The sequence below is a fragment of the Scatophagus argus genome, chromosome 22 (genome assembly GCF_020382885.2).
Source record: "Scatophagus argus isolate fScaArg1 chromosome 22, fScaArg1.pri, whole genome shotgun sequence".
Classification (NCBI taxonomy): domain Eukaryota; kingdom Metazoa; phylum Chordata; class Actinopteri; family Scatophagidae; genus Scatophagus; species Scatophagus argus.
The window spans coordinates 2001493-2024467 of NC_058514.1; the positions used below are offsets into that span (position 1 = coordinate 2001493).

At 45.5% G+C, this 22975-nt stretch overlaps 1 protein-coding gene and 1 long non-coding RNA gene across 9 annotated transcripts in view; both read right to left on the reverse strand.

Moving 5' to 3' along the window:
* celf2 (cugbp, Elav-like family member 2) overlaps window positions 1-22975 on the reverse strand; it is a 171318-nt gene that overhangs the window by 73783 nt on the left and 74560 nt on the right. The gene's annotated exons all lie outside the window — the stretch shown is intronic.
* Window positions 691-22308, reverse strand: LOC124053589. The gene is made up of 3 exons (XR_006842189.1): window positions 21452-22308; window positions 13062-13064; window positions 691-2483 (listed from the first exon to the last, which is right to left on the reverse strand). It is a non-coding gene; the product is annotated as an uncharacterized LOC124053589 (long non-coding RNA).

The window sequence follows — 22975 nt, forward strand, 5'->3', positions numbered from 1 at the left end:
GAGGAGGAGATCCACTTAGAGCATATCACACATACAGTGCAGCTGAACTCTGAACTGCAGGGGCAGGCTATCCTTAATGTACTCCGCACACTTAAACAGCAAAAGAATGCAGCACATATTAAAGGGCCATACGGCGTCTCATCGACAAGTCGTGCTTCAGCTGCTGAGGTAGGCGAGGTTACTTTACCTCAACACGTGTGTTTGCAGTGCGCCACCGTGCACTCTGCTCTGTGTTCACCCTTCAAATCAGCTTTTACTGGGGGTTAAACTGAACCTCAACAATATGAAATGTTTTCCCACCACAGTCGATAAATGAGTAAAAACGTCCAAATTTGATCCGGTCAGCAAGAATCAATGGTTTGTGTCCGCTGGGAGCATGAATGTAGACAACAAACGCTGTGTTTATACAACCAGGAGACAAGGAGATTTTCTCATTGGAAAATCGAAAAAACGGGCTTAATGGTGGCACCGTAGGAAAGGTCAGGAGGTCACGGGAATCAATGGCGTTCTTCCTCCGGAGGGAACGAATGAGCTAAACAAATTTCAAGCCCACCTGGTCACCACACTTTCAAGCTTACCAACGTGCAGACGGAGACGATCGTATCACCTCTGCTGGAGTTAAAAATGAAAAAAATTCAACATTTTGTGACTTTGTGGTTTTTCTAATTTTGTGGCCTGGAAAAACCTGGAAAAACTTGCTTTAGTCCATCCCAGTTCATCCTCATTCGACAGTGCAGTTCCTAGAAATATCTCCCTAAAATTATGCTTTCTAGCTCACGTCAGCCTGACCTGGAGCTTCTGTGCGATTGTGTGTGTGTGTGTGTGTGTGTGCGTGTGTGTGTGTGTGTGTGTGTGCACGTGATAGAGGGAAGGACGGGGAAAGGAATTAGAGCATCTTAAAGCCTCAACACCAGATTGGTCAAATCCAGGCAGCAGCCGCAGCAAAATTCCACCCTAATCTTCAGCACACTTCCTCTCGTCTTCACCCACCGCCTCCTCCCCGTATCTGGTTGCTATGAGAACAGCAGTGTCGGAGGGGGGCGTGGGGTGAGGCTAGCTGAGGGTGTCGGGTAAGCGGGCGTCTCTTTGGAAGAGGAAGAGGCCCTCAGCTCCCCGTCTCTCCTCCTTCCTCACCTCCCGTTTTCTCGCACTCGATCTCTCGTGTTTGCGGGCTTAATGAGAAACAGCTTGTTTGTGGTGTGAGTCTGCGTGCGTGGCTGTGCGTCCGCGTGATGAAATGGCAACGGCTCTGATTGTCTGGCATCGGGCTGCGGCTGCATTCTGCCAAAAGTCATCATCTGACTCGCCGATGGGGATGATGGCCCATTTGACTAATGCTTCTCCACAAAACGGGCCAACAATGCCGATCCAACTGACAGAAGAAAGAGCGGACGGGGGAGGGGGGGTTGGGATCATATCAGTTTGGTACTGCTTCAATTCTGCCGGCCCAGATTTGGGACGAGGGTCAAAAAATGTCACCAGGGCCTTTAAACCCTGACTGTGACTGTGTGTTTGGTGTGTGTTTTACAGTAAATCCTCAATACCGTGTACCCGTACAACACGTAACACCTTTGCCGCTGTGCCCTGCTTGAACAATAAATCCCCCCGGTGTGTTCACGCACATCGGTCGTGACACCTCTAAAGGGGACGACTGAGCAGAAACCACAGGGTAGATGCTGAAAATGGCGTAATAAGGACAGCGGAGAGAGACAAAGAGACCCAGAGAGAGGGAAGAGAAAAGGCAGCCAGTTGCCAGGGACAAAACGCCACTGATTTAGCAACAAGAGTGCATTTCAGCACGATTATGTCCCATTGTGAGTAAACCTCTGCGCCATTTACAGCACAAAGGTTACAAAAGCCTGGCCGCCGCCTCTATTAGAAGTTGGCAAAGCTGCTGTTTTCATATACGACGGCAAAAAAAATGAGGAAAAAACACACGCGTGTCGCCAAAATTGACTGTTCTCCGAGGACGCTCAGTGCGTTCCTGTGCCGAGGACAGGCAGAAACCGCCTCTGACACTTTAATAAACCACCATTACTGCTCCTCACACACACACACACACACACACAGTGACTGCAGAGGGGAAGGAGTTGCGATGGTACAGGTGGAAGGGATGTGAAAGAGGTGATGGAGAGAAAGCAGCCGGAGGAAACCTGCATACTGTTTGGCATTGGAGGGCAGCGTGAGCAGAAAAAGAAGCACTGAGAAGTTACTTTTGTGGGCGAGGACACATCTGTGAGCTCTTGTTCGTGCTGTAACTTCCCTGGTAGATCATTTCACGGTGGTTGCCACTAAGTGTGTTTGTGTGTTTGACCTCAGGTTCCCTTTAGATACACAGTAAAACTGGGGTGTTTTGTCCACTTGTACAACACATTCTTCAGAGTGGCACGACACGCACACACACACACACGCACGCACACACACACACACACACACACACACACACACACACACACACACACACACACACACACACACACACACTGCACAGAGCGACCCGGGCTGCCATCCAGCGTTTCCCTGCTGTGATTCATGTGAACGAAGCCACGCTTTGCCAAGTCCATCTACTCCTCTCTTCTCCTTTTTCCTCTTGTTTTCCTTCTTTTCATGCCACTTTTTTGTTTTATAACTCCCTTCGCTGGTTCAGTTTTGTCGTCGGACATCCAACGCTTGTGAATCATTTTCTTTCCACGATAAAAAAGAAAACCCAACACAAGTTAACGACCGTATTTTCAAATCTTGTTGGGCTGCTTCCAAGTGTTTCTGGGTCAAGTAAAAATCAAGATTCATCAGATCATTCAAGTTTCAAGTCCGAGTGGGCAAATGAGTCAAGTCTCAAGTTTGGTCCAGACAAGTGTCACGGCAGGTGTCCAGTCCAGTCCAACAGACATGTCAAAGTCAAGTCCTTTGGAGACCAGTCAGGGAGGCTGCGCGTGTCCTTCCTTCATTCATTACAGATGCAGAGTCATTCAGTATTTTATTATCTCACTTTGTGCTTCATATGACATTGAGGCTCATTTTGTTATATCCTCTTTAATTAATAATGTTTCCACCTCCAACACTTTTGGCTTTCGTGCCAGTCGCCTCTTGGCTTTTCACATCCCTCACTCCCGTCTTCCTGTCCCTCTCTGCTTGTCTGATTCCTTCAGCGTGCCGTCAGCACGAGGGAGGAAATCACTTGCACATTGCAGCTCTGTGTTTCCAATAACTTTGCACCATAAAATTACAACAATTCACACTCTGAGCCAAGTTTATGGGGGGGTGGGGGGCCCTTGGATCCCAGGATCAGGATCCCAGGAGGCTGACAGATCAGTGACACAGAGAGGACACCTCTTATCTTTGGATCTTCCTCCTGGGCTGAAAATGTCTTCAGAAAGGGGGAGGGTGGGGGCGCGAAAGCCCACCACAGTGTAATTATATCTGTGATGTACAGGAGGACGGGTGGGGGTGGGGGGCAGAGAGGAGTAGGTGATAGCATTAAGGGATATTAGGGCGGGTGGGGTGTTCATTTTCATTAGGTTTTATGGGTCGGAAAAACATTGTCATGCATACCAATTAGCACTGGAACAGATGGCTCAATATGGTTGTATGTTTCCTCTCTCTCTCTCACACACACACACACACACACAGTTTTTGACGAGTGTGTGTGTGCTGAAGGGAGTCTGACAGTAACAATCCAGACGACAGCATGAGGCCGGTCAGCGGGAAGAGTTTAGCATGACAGCTGTGTGGAGAGAAAGGCCCTCCTTTTCCTTTCCTTTTCCTTTCCTTTCTTTTCCTTTCCTCTTCCCCTCTTCCGTCTTTTCCCTTTTCCTTTCCTTCCCTGCCCTTCATTCCAAGTCAGGACCTCCAGAGCAACATCAAACCTGGATCAGCCTGTTCAACAGTCTCTCTGAGGAGGGAGCCATATGCTGACATATGCTGATGGACTGGAGGGAGGGATTGCCTCATCATGCATGTGTGTGTGTGTGTGTGTGTGTGTGTGCAGCCCAGTTTCTCTCTGAGATCCCAGACATGAACACTGTCAAGCCAACACAAAGGTTTGACCGATATGGACAAAAATAACACCTTCTGCTTTGCTGTGTCACTGACATTCTGGACTGATATTCAGCACCTTAAAATCTATTTCTCCTCAATTCTTGTTTCGAGTCAGCGTTTTGTTTTTTTGTTTTTCTCAGAAATGCATTCATGTCAGAGTTTAAAAGCTTATGAAAAAGCAGCTACGCAGTCAAGAGACACTGAAGGAATAATAAGACCATTTTCCCCATAATAATGAGCCTAATCACAATTATAAAACACTTTAAGTGCACATTTGTAAAGAATTCAAACAAAATGCTTTATTCCAAGAGTTCACAAGTCTTCCGCTACACAACCAGAGCTGCGTGATCAATTCTGCAACAGTTATGTAATGAAAAACTGTGTAATACCCATCATGTCAGACGGATGCCAGAAGGACACCAGAAGGCAGGAAAACATCAAAACAAGCTGACAGCCACCAGCTTTCACACGGCGTTTAAACTTAACGGCTAACGCGCTAGCTAGCAGCTTCCTGCTTTCTATTCCAGCAGACGCGTTGAAACATTATCAGTCATTTGGAGTCGTGTTCGCGTCCCCCTGATGAATATTAGCTCTCTTTTTAGCTGTTTTGGTTCCCTCCATCCCCTGAGAGACTTCAGAGCTCTTCAACGCTCTCACTGTGTTCACCAGCGATGGGATGATGAAGGTGCTGGGAACTGATCCACAAAACCAAAGGAGGATACAATCAGAGAACAATCCGTCACAGTTTGCTAATATCAAAACTAGTGATGAGTGCAGGTTTAATGGGTTGGTTTGCGTCAAATGCACTTTCCTTGCAGCCATACAGACTTTCTGCAGAAGAAAAAATCCCTGTGCGGCCTGTGGATTATCAGTGACACTGTTTCTGAGAAATGATGCTGCTAATGTTTTCTGAGAGCGAGTTTTCAGCACAACAAATGAAATTCCCTCCACCGTCTTTGTGTTGTGGTGGCAGCTGCAATCTCAGAGACAGATATCTAAAAAGCTGACAAAAAACCCGAACCGTCTGCATGGCTAGATATCACCTGAGGTAAGTCAGAAAATATAATTTTCTTTTTTGTAAATTGAGTGAAGTGGCCTTTTAACACCCACCCAGTGGACCTGAACGCTGCCACATCAACGCCCTCCTTGTACGACTTCTCATCTCTTGTCCACAGTCGTCCTCTCTCTTCTCACTGGCTTTAGAGCTCAGTGGAAGCGGGGCGGGTACAGGTGCGCCTCCCCACTTCAGAGACTTTATACTAGCAAACACTTTAGCTGCGGCGTTAGCCACGGCTCAGTGCGTCTGAATGGGGACGCGCTAACAGGCTAGCGCTGCAGTCCCAGAGCCCATTGATCTGTGCTGCTCACTAATAACAGACAGCCGAGACTCCCCGGCTCTCTGGGGCCATTAGGATGCATGAATGGGAACCGTGCTAAATGAGACAATGCACAGAGGTGTGTACAAGGGTAAATACACTCCAGTTTATATGGAGAGGCAGATACACTGCTCGGCTAACACATAATTCCTTTGGCTAACCTTGGAATTGCATTACTCGGCGTGTTTGTCTTTGCATGCGCGTGTGTGTGCGTGGTGATGCAGGGATTAAGCGCAGTGTTACAGCGGGACTGAAGTTGCTATCTTTAGGGTCGTGCTGTTACATTTCTGAGCCATTATCCAGACCTGTGGAGACAAGCAGGGATTTCAGCATGGCAGAAAGCACACACACACACACACAAACACACACAAACACAATGCACTAACGGCGGTATATTTCGGTGCACAAGCAGACCTACATTCAATCTCCCATCTCCTGAACAGTAAGAGGAGAGAAATGGAGAGGCCTGTCTGCTCTCCATCCCTCTAAATGTTTAATGAACCATCTCTCTCTGTCTCCCTCCCTCGCTCCACTCTGTCTACAGCTCTCTCGCCCTCTCTCACCCTGCCGCCCAGCCCCCACCCATCATCTACTTTTTCTCACTTCATCCTTGTTTGTCCGTCTCTCTCCACTCCTGCAGGCTAACAGACACCACATATTGGTTCAGGATGAGGTTTGAATGCTGACGAGGAGGAGGAGGAGGCAGGTGAGGAGGAAAGCTCATCTGCATCCTCTTTCCCTTCGCAGCTCAGCCTCCCTCTGGCCTGGATCCAGCCTCACCAAATACATCATTTGTTCTCACTCAACTTTTCACTTGAAATTTCGCAATTTGTGGGGCCCGGCAACGTTTTCCTCTGGTGGGACAGTTTGGGGTTTCTTTCTGACTGGATGCTGGATGCTTGTGCGTTTCCATGTTAACCACATGAGGAAAGCGTGCAGCGGCGCCGTTCCAGCTCCTAAGTGCTCGTAATGTAACTGGCAAATGTTTTTGGCATGAGGGAAGGATGTGAAAATGTTATTTGTGAACTCCACAGTCACAGCTGTTATTGTTTAGACAACAAGATTTGGCTGTGCAGGATAAATGCTGTTGTGTTTTATTAGGCCTAATCTACTGCACTCTTCTTTATCTCTTAATTCTGACGAGGCTGTCTTTTATCTTGTTACCTGTCTGAATAAGCTGCTTTTAACTGTTTAACAGCTCTGGCAAATCTGTTTTTTGTCTGCTAATCTACTCTGAATCCATTGTTTACAGGTAAAATGTTTAATCTTCCTCTACTCGCAGCTACGTTTGAAAAATCTGTCACACTTTTAGGGGACACATACGGGTCAAAATGAGAGAATGGATCCAGGCTGAGCTCAAGACACATCGGACTGCTTTGATACTTGCTTCAGATTCGCCTCTCCGAAATGCAAAAACAGTCTGGTCTCAAGTTTTGAATGATAAAAACCCAGAGCGGTGAAAAAACAAACAGAGATAAGACAGGAAGGAGGGGATCTTGCATGGCGACACAGCTTGCATGTTTAATTAAAAAGCCGCTGAACTGAAAACATTAATAACACACAGCTTTATGAGTGTGTCATATTTACAGTCTGTATTCAGAGGCCATTTGACAAAACTGGGTGGCTTTTGGTTGATCTGAACTTGAGCCTTGAAGACCTGAGATTTAGTTTTGACTGGAGACTTGACTTCTGTCCTCAAGAACTTTGAACTGAACTGACTTGGACTTGTTTTGTTTAGACTTGAGATTTCACTAGGACTGATTTAGATGGGACCTGAGACTTGTTTTGATGTGACTCCTCTGATTTGATTGAGCCTGGTCTCAACTGACTTGAGATATGGCTTGCCCCTGTAAGACTTTGGCTGGATTTGTGAGAAAATAATAAATGATAATAATAATTAATATTAACGAGTAACGGGAGTCTATTGATTCTAAGGGGTCAAACAGGTCGCAGCTGCTTTCTCTCTGAATGAAAATCTATTGTAAGCTAAAAGTCTGTGACTTTCGCAGATTTTTGCTTTGCCCTCTGAAGAAGCTTCTCACTCCGCTCTGAAAACACACACACACACACACACACACACACACACAATACACTAACGATGCCGCACGCTTCTGCTTGCGAGTGTGTATTTGCGCGCTTGTGTGCCTGCGAACGTGTACGAGTGTGGGTGTAAGCAAGCCAGCGCACTTCTACTCCCAGCCCCAGGACTTCAAATTATCCCGAGGCTCCTCCAAAACACACTTCAGAATTTTTGTCTGCTTTCCAAACTCATTACTTTAGTAGGGCAAATCAAACAGGGCGCATTAAGCGGAATTCAGACGTGAAGAGACTGGAGTGTGTGTGTGTGTGTGTGTGTGCGTGTGTGTGCCGGAGAGAAAGCGAGTGTGCCTGTGTGTTAATTAGAAGGATCCTGCTCTAATTAATGGCCTATGAATAGCCATGCTGGGTGAGGAGTCAAGGTTAGACACCTGCGCAGCCATATTGTTGCCAAAACGAACTTCTTCTCAGGGTCCATCAAATTACGCACGTTTAATGTAAATACAATACTGGCAGCCTCGTCCGCTGCTGAGCCAAGAGAGGAAGCAACGAGTGTGTGTGTGTGTGTGCTAAAGAGACAGTGTGTGTGTGTATCCAACATGGATGATGTCAGAGCAATTAGAGAGCACATGAATCATCACTGGGGAGGTAATGACCTCCGAGCACCACAGAGGAGAGTCAATTACTCAATCATACCGGATCTCGACACTATTACACATTATTTATTACTCATTTTAGAAGTTATATTATGACTTTGCCGCTCTCTGTGGTCACATTAATTTGTTATAATCCTGGAATTGTGTTGCACCCTTTCTAAAATTTGCTAAAATTGGGTCCTTGCTTAAGCCAGGAGCACGTCTGAAGATTTTTTAGGCCCAGCTGTGACAAAACTCGCAAATTTAATAACCGACTTCCACAGGCTACACTCATTTCCATTCAGGTTTCTGCTGTTCACTGGATCAAACTGCAGGATTCACATTATACACCAGATTCCACTTGTACTCTTCTTCCACTTGTTTTTAACTTGTGTGTTTTTGGCTTTACTCACAAATCTCCTGTGAAATAGCAGGACGTGAAACAACATTTATGTCATTTTTTTCCCTCAAAATGAATCAGAGTTGAAGATTTGTTTGCGCAATAGCTTTTAAGTCAATGCCTAAGAAACAGAGACATCAAATTGCTGCCATGATGGAAAACATTTATCTGCACAGTCCTGACAGGTTTGGCGATGTTAGACGTGGAAGCGTTGCTTGGAGTCAAAACAAGACTTGTCTGCACTGGACGATGATCTACTGAGGCAAACGATGGAGCAAATATCGGCGTTTCAGCTTCTGCGGCTATGGATTTCTTCTTTTGTGATTACTGAAAGCTGGAGAACCGAATGTTTACTGTTGATGTTTAAGGCCACTGAAATATTTAAGAACACAAAACATTAAAGACTTCCTGGAAAGTTAAGTATCCTCAGAGGTGACCGGATGCTGCACACGCATGCAAACTGAAAATTCAAAGCTGTCTTTCTGCTCCTGATATCAAATCAAACTGCCTCCTCGTTTCACTTGATAAAAAACCTGTTGGATCTGGTGGTTTCTGGAGAACAGTCTACAGTTTGATAGCACTTTCTGCAGTGCCTCTGGGTCCTCCATTGGAATCTGTTACAACTGCTGTGAATCCAATCTGATGACAGCTGCCTTCCTCCACGAAAGGAACAAGCTACTTTTCAGAGCCCCACGAGGTGAATATCTGATCCTCAAACGAAAAGCTGAATTCCTTTAAAGACACATAAAGATGTCTTTCAAATATGGCCTTTAAAGCCACATCCTGTCTCAGTACAAAGTCACTTAGCCTGGATTTTGGCTGATGAGGTCTTTAGGTTGAACGCTGGGCACAAACCGAGGGTGGTGAGGGCACCCTCGGTTTCCTCTTCCTGCAATTTCAGCATCAACACGTGTAAGGTCGTGTTCCTTTTCATCGTGTGTGTGTGTGTGTGTGTGTGTGCTGAACAAAGAGAGCATTCCCTCTCCAACAGATCAATACTCCGGATCCATTCTGGTTTGTTAAGAGTAATAGGCATGGATTTGCAGTGAGGGGAGGGAGGCTAACGGCTGCTGATTTAGCCAGGCTACACCGGACCCATTTACTTCTCAGCTACAGCTAACAGGGTTTCCCCTGCCTCCAAAACACTTTGTACTGCCATCACAGCGCTGTATGCGGCACAAGAAAAATTACCCCCATTATGTAATCTCTATAATGATTCCTATTGAGGAAGCAGAGGCTACAACGGCAGTACAGTAAATTACACTAAACACCATTACTCTTGACAGCTCCTTTTGAGCGTGTGCATGTTTGTTCGAGGGCTGGTGTGTGTGTGTTTGGTGAGTGAATGATTGAGTGTGTGTGCACGAGTGCGTGAGCGTCACTCTCACGGCGAAATTAAACTGGGGCTCAGGTGAGAAACAGAGCAATGCTTCAGTGCAGAGAGAGGAGGAGGAGGAGGAGGAGGAAGAAGAAGAAGAAGACGAAGTGGCAGCCAGGAGTTGAACACCCCAAGGACTTTGCAGGCAGTGTAAGCTTGTCTGGGTTAAAGCGGGAACAGAGAGTGAGGAAGGAGGGAAGAGCCAAAGAGGGAGATGGAAAAAGAGAAGGGGAACAGAGGGAGCTGACAGGGAGATTGAGAGATGGGGAGATTGATGGCATGTAATGATGAAACGGATGGAGGACGAGACAAGAGAGACACGCACGTCAGAGGCCATTACTCATCTGCAGCGCACACTCGCACACACAAACGCCACCCAAAGGTGCCGCAGGAGCTGTCTACCACCCGCCTCTCTCCGTCTATTTCTCTCACCTTCTCTCTCTCTCTCTCTGTCGGCCTGTTCATCCCACCTTCCATCTGTGTCTCCAGCTTTCCTCCTCTCACACTTCAGCGTCTCTCTCTCTCCCCGGAGAGTCACATCATTCACGTAGAATCATTTTCGGCCAGAAACTGCGAAGCCCGTTTAGAACATTTACATCTCGAGTGGAGCAGGGATGGACAGGTTATCACAGGTAGGTACGTTTTTTGGTGTAGTGCAGAGCTGCAGGACCTAAAAATCTGTACCCGAACCAAAAAAGACCCAGATATGTAAGAACTACTCCTGTCTGAAACCAGAATCATCAGACACAAACCTGGCCAGGGTTCCTGATGCCTAAAAACATATTCAGCTCTTGTTGAGTCCTGCTCCCTCGTATGCTTATGCAAAATTTCAAGCTTGGACTCTGCACGCTAAATTATGAATACAGTCTCAACACTTGACCCTCTGACCCACCACTGTGGTGAATGAAGTGACTGAACCGTGTGAGACAGACAAAAAAATAATCCTGTCTAAATGTGGGTTGTATGTGTGTTTCGCAGAGCAACATTTTCCATAATGAGCACCCGGGGGACTTGTTGCTGTGCGCTCTCTTCTCAAAAAGGTCTGCACAGACTTCTGGGATACCTCTGATGCTCCCCAGAGGCCTCAGACAGACTAAACGGCCATTTCCATAACAGCAAACTCACAAACCAGCTCCATCACTTCTGTCCCACGGGGTTTTGATTCACAAGATGTGTTAAAAGACTACTGCAAGAGATGTGTAAATATTTTCATGTCAAGGACCTGCCTTTTGAAAAACATCAGACCACAAGTGATCAAATTTTACCATAGGGAAGATGTTTTATTGATTTGTATTGCCTGCTGCCAAAATAATACCCAAACTGCTGTCATTTCCATATGAAAGCAAGCTGAAATTCTGCTTAAATCTTCTAAACAAAAAGGCCAGACTTGTTTTATATTCTACTTTTCTCCCTTTTGTGCTAAAGCTAGTGGGCAAATATCCCTCGACATTAAGGCAGCAGACGTACAGTTTTGGTTTGAGAATCATCACACCAAGTGTTTGCTTACTTTTAAGTGTGAACCTTTATAAACACTTAGGAACTCAGAAATGGCTTTCAGCTTGACACAGGAGAACTTCACTGGCATTCCTGGTGCCCCGAGCTCAACTCCACCAAACACTTTTGAAATGAACTGGGGCTTGTTAACGTCCAACTCTGTGGGAGCAAAACAGGAGCAAGTCCCTGCAGTCAGCCTGCAAAATCGTGTGGGAAACCTGCCCAAAAAGAGTGCAGGCTGTTAAAATGGAAGATTAATGTTTTTGGAAAGTTCAGCTGTCCTCATACTTTCGGCCACGTATTGTCGCACCACAGCCAGTGATCTGCAAAAGACCCGAAAGAGTTCTTATCACTCCAGGCGGATCTGCTAAAAAACAGCTTGTATTCATTTGAAAACCACTGAGCTGCTGTAATATAATTCAGGTACGTCTGTGGAAGTTAACTTTAGGCTGCCACACAATAACACAAAACCAGAAGTGGACCCTGTGCTGCCAGCTGAAAGCTTCCTCTCTGCTGCTGTGCTTAAAACGAGCTCACTCTCAACTAAGCTGCATTCACTAAACATCTGCTTAACATCCCGCACACACACCGCTTAATACAATGAGCCGATATGCAGAGCGGCGGAGTGTGTGCCGTCCTCTCTCCCCGTGGAGGCTTCAAATGCATCACGCCTAATCAGAGAGGGAGACTCGGCTCATATCGCCGGCTAGTGCTGCATGCTAATCCTCTGCAGATGAAGACGCTAAGCTAAGCACAGGCTGACAGCCATGCGGTGGGAATGGCAAAGGAGGCTAATGCTAACTGCAGTGTCACCGCTCCACTCCTGCCTTCATTTCACACAAACACACACTCCTCAACGCTCAGTGCATCGGGTATTTACTGTATTTCAGGACTTAGAGTGTGTGTGTGTGTGTGTGTGTGTGCGTAAGAGAGAGAGACTGAGTGTGTAGAAAGACTAGCCAACGACAGCTGCCTTAAAAGCCTTCAATGTCAGTCTGGCCAGTTGAGATTTGACTTGGCGGTGAGCATCTGTGTGTGTGTGTGTGTGTGTGTGTGCGCCTGCAGGCGTGTGTGCGTTTTCATGAAGGAATTTGACAATAATACTAACAAGCTCCCAGGGCCAGAATGTGGGATGTGAGCTGCAACTCACTCACTCACACACACACACACACACACTCACTCACACACACACACACACACACACACAGAGAGAGTTTGGTGTGTTGTTGTCGTTGTTTAGGTGTTGGGATGGAGCCGCGGACTTCCCATTAAAGCAAAAACATCCCCAAACTTTTCTCATTAGTGTGTGCACGTCCGCGGTGTGTTTGTGTAAACTGCTCACACCCAGGAATGATTTGTGAGTGGCTTTGGCTCTGACTCAGTTTAAACACACTCGTGAGAAGGTAAACACAAACCATCCATCCATCCATCGGTGTGTAAGAACATCTGCGTGCCCGGCAAAAGATTCTGAGAGGAAACCACCCGCCTCAGACGGGATCACAGCGGTGAGGCACACACTCGCGGACACACACACACACTGACTGGCTACAGTTGTGTGAAAGCACCCTGGAGAAAAGCTATATTGTCTGCCGGTCAGAAAAGCACTCACAAAGAGCTGCCTGCCAATCTCAGCCGACCACAGCCGCCATAATGCCCACTGCTGTGCCCACTCGCCGTCAATCAAATTTCACCACCACACCCACCGCCTGACAACCTGCAAAACGTCTTGCAGCACCCAGCCAGCAGGCCTAATTACAACCGCCGCTGCCAACTGCACAAACACCAACCCTCCGACGGCCGAAACCTCAACCCGACACAACCCGAACGCTGCTGCCGGGGCTCCACAGCCAAAGGAAGATACAGCCGATGCCCCGAACCGAAAAACCCTCCTCGCCTCACTTAGCTTCCTGCTTCCCCTCTGACACGTTACATCCCATTAACAAGGTGTCACCACTAATATTTAGGACGTTAATTTGTGCCGCTCCTGAAGCGGCTTTGATCCAAACAGAGTGTGACAACTTTAATGACTAAACAAAACAGAGGACAAACAAACCTAAAGACCTGCTGCTAAATCATGGCGGGGTGGTCTGCGGGGAGACAGCTTTTGAAGTGGAGGAAAACAACCAAAGGAAGCTTTTTATGTGGCCGCGCCATCATTACGCCGCGCGAGGTGAGGCAGAGGCCTAATTAGGGCCGGGATTGATTGAAGTGGCGGGCATTTCTACATTCAGGCTTACAGAGGGAATAAAAGGAGAGAGGAATGAGGAACAAAAAGGACTGTTTTAGAGGTAAGGTTTGAATTTTGGCTTGAGATGTTTTCAAATGTATGTTGCAGCTTCAGGACTTCAGTTAGCATTAGCTTAGGGGTAACCAGAATCAATTCACTCGTCAATGGAAGTTCTGACAAGATTGATAGGTTGGGGTTAAGTTGGAGTCTGTGAAGAAAGTGAGACATTCACGACGACATGCACCTGGAAAAGAAGTCATTCTGTTCTTTTTAGAAATGCCGACATCTTCCCTCTCTTTTGCAAGAAGACAGCTAAAGCAGCGCCTCACCCTCTCCTCCTCCTTCCCGCTATCTCTGTCTCTCCTTAACCTTCCATCTTCTAAACCAGGTTATTCTTGAGAACCGGGGCTCCTGTCAGCTCCCACCAGCTCTTGCCTCTAAATGACAGAGGTAACCCTCTTATATGAGCAGCGGCTGCTAAAAGCAAGTCATTTTCCCCTGCTAATGTCAAGTGGGAACAGATCAGAACAGGCAGAGCGAGTTAATAACACTGCGTTCTCCTCTCTAACAGATCCCTTGGGTGCTCCTGCTTACGTGAACTCAAACTTCCTGCGTGACCTTCGTTGTTGTGAACAGCGAGCTATCACCCAGGGTGACCTGTTCTCCATCTTAGTCTGACAATCTCCTAAAAAGCAATGAGTCATGATGGTGGGGTAGGAAGAGGGTGGAGGGACTGACATTCTTCCTTTGGTGCATTTCCTCTAACCTCACTCTGAAATGATCTCACCTGTCACCGCACCACTTTCTGATCCACAGTCTTTGCATATTTTCCTGACATGAATCCACTTTGCTTTGTAATTACCCTGTAGCCATGTGAGCCACTCAGAGCTGCTTATTTCACAAAGCCAAACCGCACACGGTGAGTGAGTTTTTTTCCTACTGATCTATACATTAGCAGGCTGTTGGACAACTTGGGAAGAAATAATGTCTGATTAGCCTGTTCAGAAAGGTTTCACTGCAATCACATCTAATCTCCAAGCTTACTGACTCTACGGGCTGCTTCACATGAGGAACAAAAGCAGTCGTGACAAAAATAACTATTTCTTTTTCTTACCGCTCTTCTTAAATGTCCGACAATAGTCCGAGGCAACAAAAACACACATCTGTGTATGTGTATAGAGGCACACTAAGATCCTTTGCATGCTAATTAGTTGATGTTTACGAGAGCTCAGCATGTGTACTGGTATGTTAAGTTGCTACGAGCAACTTGATGTGAAACCACTGTGAGAATTATACATTTTTACTCACTGATTACCGATCCCAACAAACCAAAACACGAGAGGAACGAGCAGGAAGTGTGTGCTGAAACATCTCCTAATGTCAGAGAACTGACATCCACCTCACCGCAGTGCTGCTACAGCCCGTCCTGATGTAACTCCTTGTAAAGCCAAGAGACAAAGCAAAGTTTTCTGGTTTTATTTTAAATGAAAAAACAAAATCCATTCCATTAGGCGTGATTTCATATTTATTCATAAGAAATTTTTGTATTTTAAGTTGTAATTTGTGGTGGTACACATCAAATCAAGGCTCCTTCCTTTCTGCTGATGAGAGAAATAAAAGCTGCTTCCCACAGTGCATTGCTGGGGCCGTTTCATCCATAACCAACAGAGCCATCAGCGGGAGAATCGGCGGCTCTCTGTATTCCACTCATGCCCCCCTCCTCTCCACTGCAGAGGCTAGAGGTCCACACACACTGTGGCTTCGCTCATTACCTTGCCGCTTGGATGCCAGACCCCCATTCACCCCGCTCACACACACAGGTACACATGCACACACACACACACTCTGACGACACCCACACACTGCAAACCCCCTGATTAATCATCTCGTTGTAACCCTTCCCTCTCCGTGGTGGAGCCTCACACTCACCTCCTCGCACCATACGACACTCTGGGTGAATGAAACGTGATCCTGATCTTGATTTCCTGGCTGCATACCGTAGCAGCTCATGTGATTTGACCCCGCCTGGCTGGTTCAGATGTGGACGGCTTTTATCTGATTGGAGTCAGCTGTGGGTACATTGTGGGGGTTTCTTCAGTGGATGAACAGTAAATATGTTGCCAATTAAACTCATATCAGAGGTGGACAACAATAAAACGGCCAACATTAGCCCTGTACATAAATAATTTCTCTGATTTGAGCAGCTCAAAAAGAATATTAAACCCCCTGCTCGGAGCACAACGCTGTCGGCACCTCACAGTGATTTGTGTTTCCTCTATTTTATCCTGTCAGAAGGTGGCTGGAGGTGGCAGACGTTCGCTATTTCACAAAACACACGAAACATTTGTCACAGACAGAAGAACACAACAGCACACAGTAACAAATCTGTATGTAGATGATCTACTTCATTTCTTTTCCCTAAAGCTTGTAGATGATTCTGGTTACCTTTGACAGCCTGCATGTAAACGTGGTCAGAGGTCAAATAAAGCAATGAGAGAATTACCTCACACAGTACCTGAATGCACCATAACAGCAAATTCAATATGTACAATCAGAGCCTCCATGAGCTGCAAATCCCAGCGTCAAGATTTGAATAAATGTGATGTGTGATGTGTCACTTTGCACTGATATTAAATTAGTGTCTGAATACCTGAGCTCAAAGAGTTTTTGCTCCAGGTATCCCGTCCAAATGAGTTTTATTTGAACGTGTATGACTTCCAGCTGTGGATGAGAAAACGTCCTCATATCCTGGTAAAATCAGCCTGGCCGCTGTCACGGTGTCCTGGGAGTCGTTCCATTATTCACTGTCTACAGAGCAGCTCCAGGATTTGTCTCCAGATAAAATCCTCCCTTCACTCTGTCTCTCCGCAGGTTTGTTTTCAAATACGCATATTAAACCCGAACAGCACAGACCTCCAGAACATTCTGTACATTCATTCTTTAAGATGGATTTTCATTTTCTTGGTGTCTGAATAATTTGTGTATTGACAGAAAATAAATTTTGATAACTAATGAATGTCATTTGCGAAGCAAAAATGAAAATCTGTCAGTGGTCACAGCTGCTTGAATGTGATAATTTGCTGCTTTTCTCTGTCTTACAACACACGAGTGCAAACTGAATATTAGCCGTGAGCATTTGTCATCATTGTTACAGGTTAAATGATTAATCAAAAAATAATTGAAAAAACAAATATGAGTGTCATGTCTGATAATGAGCTCATTTGATGGACCGGATATCAGCCAGATGTGATCTGAGCACAGCTAAGCCCCTCCCCTAAACAGAAACTGTCCTATCAGAGCTTAGCAGCTGTAACCAGGCCGTGCTTCACATGTTGAAGCGATGCAATCTAGTAAGACAGCTCAGCCAAGAGTTTCAGACAGGTAGCCTTCATCCCCAACCGATGTTACCTGCTATGACATCACTTGTATACCTTCTTTCACAGAGGCAGTATGGCTGCTGAAGGCCTGTCAATGGACTCGCAGCTGTGATGTAGAGGTGTACTCCACGGTGTGTCGGTACGCTGTGACATCACTGCTGCACCTCGTTACAGGTGCAAGCTAGGCTAGCCAGTTAGCAAGGCTAATTTCCTCGCAGGCTGGTTACTGAAATGCGTCTTTACTGACACTACAGCCGAACAATAAACACACTGAACATCGACTACACAGTGCGACATCATGACACGTTGTGCAGCCATATCAGAACTTACATCGTCGGCGACTTCTGCACCTGCTAACGTTGGCAGAAACACAGCGCAGACAGGATGAGCGGAAAACGAGTGAAGACTAAACAAACAAGTAAGTTCATGATAAAATCTTAAAATAAAGGATTAAGTGGACGTCATCTTTGGCAGTAAAAGTCGGGGGTTCCCATTGTGCAGTTACAGGGGAAACACTGCAATCAGGCAATCAAACAGGCTTGAAAGGACAGCAAAACTTTTCTTCTTGGTTTCAAGTTACTCTTCAACAAGTGATGCGTTACAGCCGCATAATTATTATATAGGCATACAGATTTTAAATTAAGAGAAAAAAGGAGCACTGATGTTAGGTTTAGCTGCCCCACGTTGAATCTGAATTTCACAGCTTTAATTTGAATTTCTTAGCAGATGAATTCAGGCGAGTTTACTCTACACTAACACTCTTGTCTCCTTTTCCTGTCTGCTCTCCTTCTGTTTGCATCTTCACTCTTTAGTCTCCTGTCCTCTGTTTCACTCCGCCTCACTCTCCTCTCCATCTCACAGAGACTGTTAGGCTTAGCAGGACCGGCTAGCCTGGGTTAAATACACATAACCTCATGCTGCTGCAACAGGAGGGAAGAGGCATACCAGAAACCACCTCACAAACACACTCACTCGAACACGCAGAGGTGCTCACTGCAGCTTTAAGAGCAGTGATTGCTGTAATAGCCTGACAGAAGAGACAGAAAAGACAACAGAGGGGGAATGAAAGGATTGAGAGGAGAAAGAGTTGATGGATGGGTCTGCTTTCCAGGTCACTTAGGGGGCTCCTCCCCTTGTGTCAGACACTCTCCCCAGGGTCACTATTACTGGGCACACACACGCACACACACACACACACACACACACCCAAACACACCAGAGTATTGTGGAGAACAGAGGCAGGTCGCACCACAATGGGCAACATCGATTTTACAATATAAACTAATGAAGCAGACCAAACTCAATACAGAGCACACACAAACATGTACACAGAGGAGCACGCACACACACAGACACACACACACACACCATACCAGCACTGCGTATGTTCCTTTTCAACACACACAGGCCACTGTAGCTGCTGATGTGAAGATAAGTGTGTACATTACTGAAACACAAAGCAATTATACTCACGTTGCAGCTATTCTCTGGCTCAAAAACAAACATGGCTGCACACACGCATGCTAAAATACACACGCGCGACTTTGAGGCCCTGTCTGAGGAAGTGTGTGTGTGTGTGTGTTCCCTTGAGGCAGTGTCTCTCCTCTCTCCTCCTCCTCTCTCTATTTCCTTGGTGACAGCTGTCATCCTGTCAGGCCTATGGCAGCCTGTCCTGCTTACTGACACACACACACACACACACACACACACACACACACACACCAACTCTCAAACTGAACAGCCCCTGCAGATCCAGCTCTATATCTCCCAAACCACTAGTCAGCTCGACCAGACCATCCCTGAGAACACAGAAATGCTGGACTCAACTCTGAACGCTAACTAGCATTAGCTTCTTTTCAGCTGCTTCCTTTCAGAAACAAAACCGACATTCTCTGAAAGTCTCTTGTTTCCTGTGTCACAAAAAGTCAGACCAAAAATATCAAAATAGTTTTATCTGTGTGTGTCTAATACAGATACATCCTGGAAGCGATTAGCTGAATGTAGCTTAGCACAAAGACTGGAAGCAGGGGGAAACTGCTAGCAGGATTAGCTAGATCAGAACATAGACCAGGGTTCTGTTTTTGTTTGTTTGTTTTGTTTTCAAGATGTTCACGTTGTTTAATATTAAATTCATCCACTGAACAAAACTGGAACAAAATGGAAGAAGTTTACACATGCAGGAGATATGGGACACTAATAGGCTTAATTTGGACCAATTTCCAATCTTCTAGCTTTGTTTTGGTCTCCTCCAACCCTCTGAGGTAAATTTCCTTTTCTGCCTGTTGCATCTAGAAACAAGCTTGATGAAAGAGGTGAGTGTGAACCAAAACATTAACCCCTTTTTTCAGCAAGAAAGTGTGTGGGGACATAAAATCAACTCACTTTGTGACCGTTCAGTGGAGCTTTAATGTTTCACGCAGGCCTTCGTGCTGCAACCTTCCATCTCAAACACTAACTTTTGCCTGTTATTTTCTCATTGGCCAAGACGTAAAATATTGGTTACAGGCAGCTTCAGTCCAACATCTTCAGTCTGGGTTGGCCTTTAACAGTCCATACTGGTGCAGTACTCGTCTGTAATTCTACACCAGGCCGACACAAACTGCTGCTCAGACACATTCCAGTCATGTGCACATCGACTGCAGCATGCCGAACCATGAACGCATCGCTCTGACTATCCTCAGTGCACTGACCCACTGCTGTATTACTGCATTTAAAATCTGACTTTACAGCTGTTTTAGCTCCACAGATTCACAGCCGTGACGTGACATTCTTGAGATTTTCTGTTTAGAAAAAAATTATTTCAATTGTTTTTTTGTTTTTTTTTGCAGTTTTGGCTGCTGGAAAGAAAAACAAACAAGTCACTTTTGAGTACTTGACAGGCCTTTTTCATTATTCATTCTGACATTTTCTAGATTGAGCCTTTAATCAGCAAATCATTAGCAGATTAGTTCATTAAGGAAATAATCACAAATTTCAGCCCTCTTAGTATAATTTATTTCACTGTTCAGTTCACCCACTAAGATAGATAAACAAACTGTGTTTTTCAAGCAGCACGAAGTGTAAGCGAGCACTCAGTCAGTGTATAGTTAACTGTTTACTCAATTCGCCACCAAAAACAGAAAGCAAGAAAGAATCTTTGCGTATAAGGTACAACATATGATGTTAAACAGAAACACATACGTGTAATAAACAAACACATATGCTCATATGAACAAACACACACACTCTCTCTCTCTCTCATACACACACACACAGCCAGAGACTGTTTGGCAAATGGCACCCGGTCGGAAAATGTAATTGCTTGAACTTTAGAGAAGCGACTGCAGCTTCTGAAATACCCAAGGGAGCCATCAGACCAGTGTTTTACAGCGCGCACACACACACACACACACACACACACACACACACACATACAGTACACACACACACACAAAACCACGAACCTCCCTGTCAGCAAGTGCAGTACTTTAAGTAGTAATAACTGCTCTAGCTGTTAGGGTGAAGAGAGAGAGGAAGGGGGGAGGAGGGAGGAGGGAGTCTGGAGAGGAAGCTAACGCAGGAGGAAGAACAAGCAGCGCTTTAATCTCCATCACTCTGAATTTTATTCCTTCCTGGGCTGCACAGCTTTCAAAAAATGGGTTGTGAATGTCGATAATACGGCAGTTAAAGGAATAATTCACCCCCCCTCCAAACAAAAAAAAATCCATCCGTGGAGCATCATGTGAAGTGGGCTCTTGGGGCCAATTTTAGAGAGGGAGCTCTGCTCAGCCTCTGGAAAGAGTTCTGTAATGTGTACTGAGATCAGGAGCGTTCACAATTCGGACAAATGACCCACGATGACGTCGCAGTGATGTCACAGTGATGTCATCGTGGCTACCTTGAACTGGATTTAGGAGCATGAAAGGTGAAAGGTCTAAAAAAAAACATGCTGTTGCATCATGGGAAGTGAGTATTTGATACCTAGAAAGGTGGATTTTTAGATAGAGTTTTCCTTTAATTATTGCTTCAATTATCCTGAAAATGTAAAAAATAAAATGCTGAATAAATTGGTTTTCACATCAGCTCCAATCCAAAATGATCATCCTCAAAAAACTCAGCGCCGTCGACCTCTAATAACTGAGCGTATCACACATCTGGATTAAAACACACTAATCTGGAAATCCCATCAGAACATGCGGCAACACACCCTCCCGGACAGATTAATCCCTCGTCTGTTCCGCTGGTGTTTCTAGGAACACGTGGACTGCTTGAACCAGGGGGACACTATTGTTTCCATGTTTGTAAGTGTTTAAGTGTGAGCATCTGTGTGTGTGTGTGTGTGTGTGTGTGTGTGTAAGCCTCGGGCTGTCCCCTCAGCACTACGTCTGTATCGACCTGCAGTGGAAAACAGGCCTGTACATGGCCATGTAGGCCAGGGAGTCGATAGGGACATCAGAATGAGGGCAGCCGTCCAAAACGGCATCACAATGTGCCCAGAGGCCCCACACACACACACACACGCACACACACAGAGTATATATACAAAGACTTGGCCATTTTTCAAATAGCCTTGGATTTATGGTTTCTAAATCCCCCAGATGGTGATTTATGTGTAATCTGCCTGTAATGGTTACTTGATAAACTCAGTTTCAAACCTTTTTGGGCTGCTTTTCTGTGGTGCTAAGAGACTCTACTGTCACAGGATTGTTAACGTTTAAAAATATACTGCACAAATTGTGTATAATTGCACAGAGGATTGTTGACGAATGTCAGTTTACATAAATGGCTTTCTACCACTGAGTAATTTAGTTTAGAGCAAATCAAATGAATAACATGTTTCATTCATGCCACTAATAACCAAAGCTGGTTTACCAACAAACTGCAAGGGGAACAAAGCTCTCCAGGGACCCATAAGCTTCAGACTTTACAGCACAATATGAAGTCACAAAGCAAAGGATCTTAAGGTACATTATTTCCTAATATTGAGGCAATATCTCGTGTCAAAATCTAGTTTTAAAACTTTCATTATTTCCGTTTTGTGTGTTTAAAATCAAATTACCATCCGGCTAACCAGAGCTTAGGCAGTACAGTATAGGGGGCCCAGGAGTTCAGTTTTGCCTCAGGTCCCCCAGCAAACTGCAAATAACAACAAGGAATATTTGTGCTGTATTTTCTCTCATGTTTCTCTCACATTCTTCTTGCACATTCCTACACATTTCGCTTCATAACCTAAGCTGTGAGCAAAACTCTCTAGCTTTTTGAGGGCAGTGGTTTCATGTTTGTGTTATTATTTTATGAATTCTGTAATTCCTGGGATAAATCAAGAGCAAACTTTGCATCATGCAGGAGCAACAATCGCTGAGCCCAAAGCAACATGAGAAAGGGCTCACATGGCTGAAGAAGGGGGTCTCACAAAAATGGTGCCAGAATAACACGACGAAGCCTTAAGGTCACCTGATTTGACGCGGGTGGCAATAAAACCAACGTCTTGAACGCCTTAAAATCACAAGCTATTTATACCCCATGAGATCCTGCTGCAGTGTGATAAAAAGATTATATTTGACATAAATGATGAGCAGGTGCTACTTGAGGACGGTGAAGACGTTAAAGGTGACCGGCAGAGACCAGAAACCCTTCACCATAAATATCAGGTGTTGTGTTATTGCCTTCCTTTCTGATTATTCAGTATGAACCTCCAATGTGAGAGGAAGCCCTTTAATGAAAGATTTAAAAAGTACAATTATTGTCATCCTCAAATGATCATGACCATTAAGTGTAAATGATAAGAATGATCATAAAATTGGGAATATGAATTTTTATTATCCTATCAGTTGTGTCTGCCGTTTATCCAGAGGCACAGCAGGTTCAGATGTTTTGAGTCTGGGTGGCCCAGAAGGGGAATCAAACCCTCCACCCGAGCAGCCTCTTGCTCAATCATTCAGCTTACAGGACCACAGTGTTGCTGCCTCCATATCAGCAATTCCACTGACAGATTACTCCATCAAACCGCAGCAGTAATATGTGAAAACAAAAA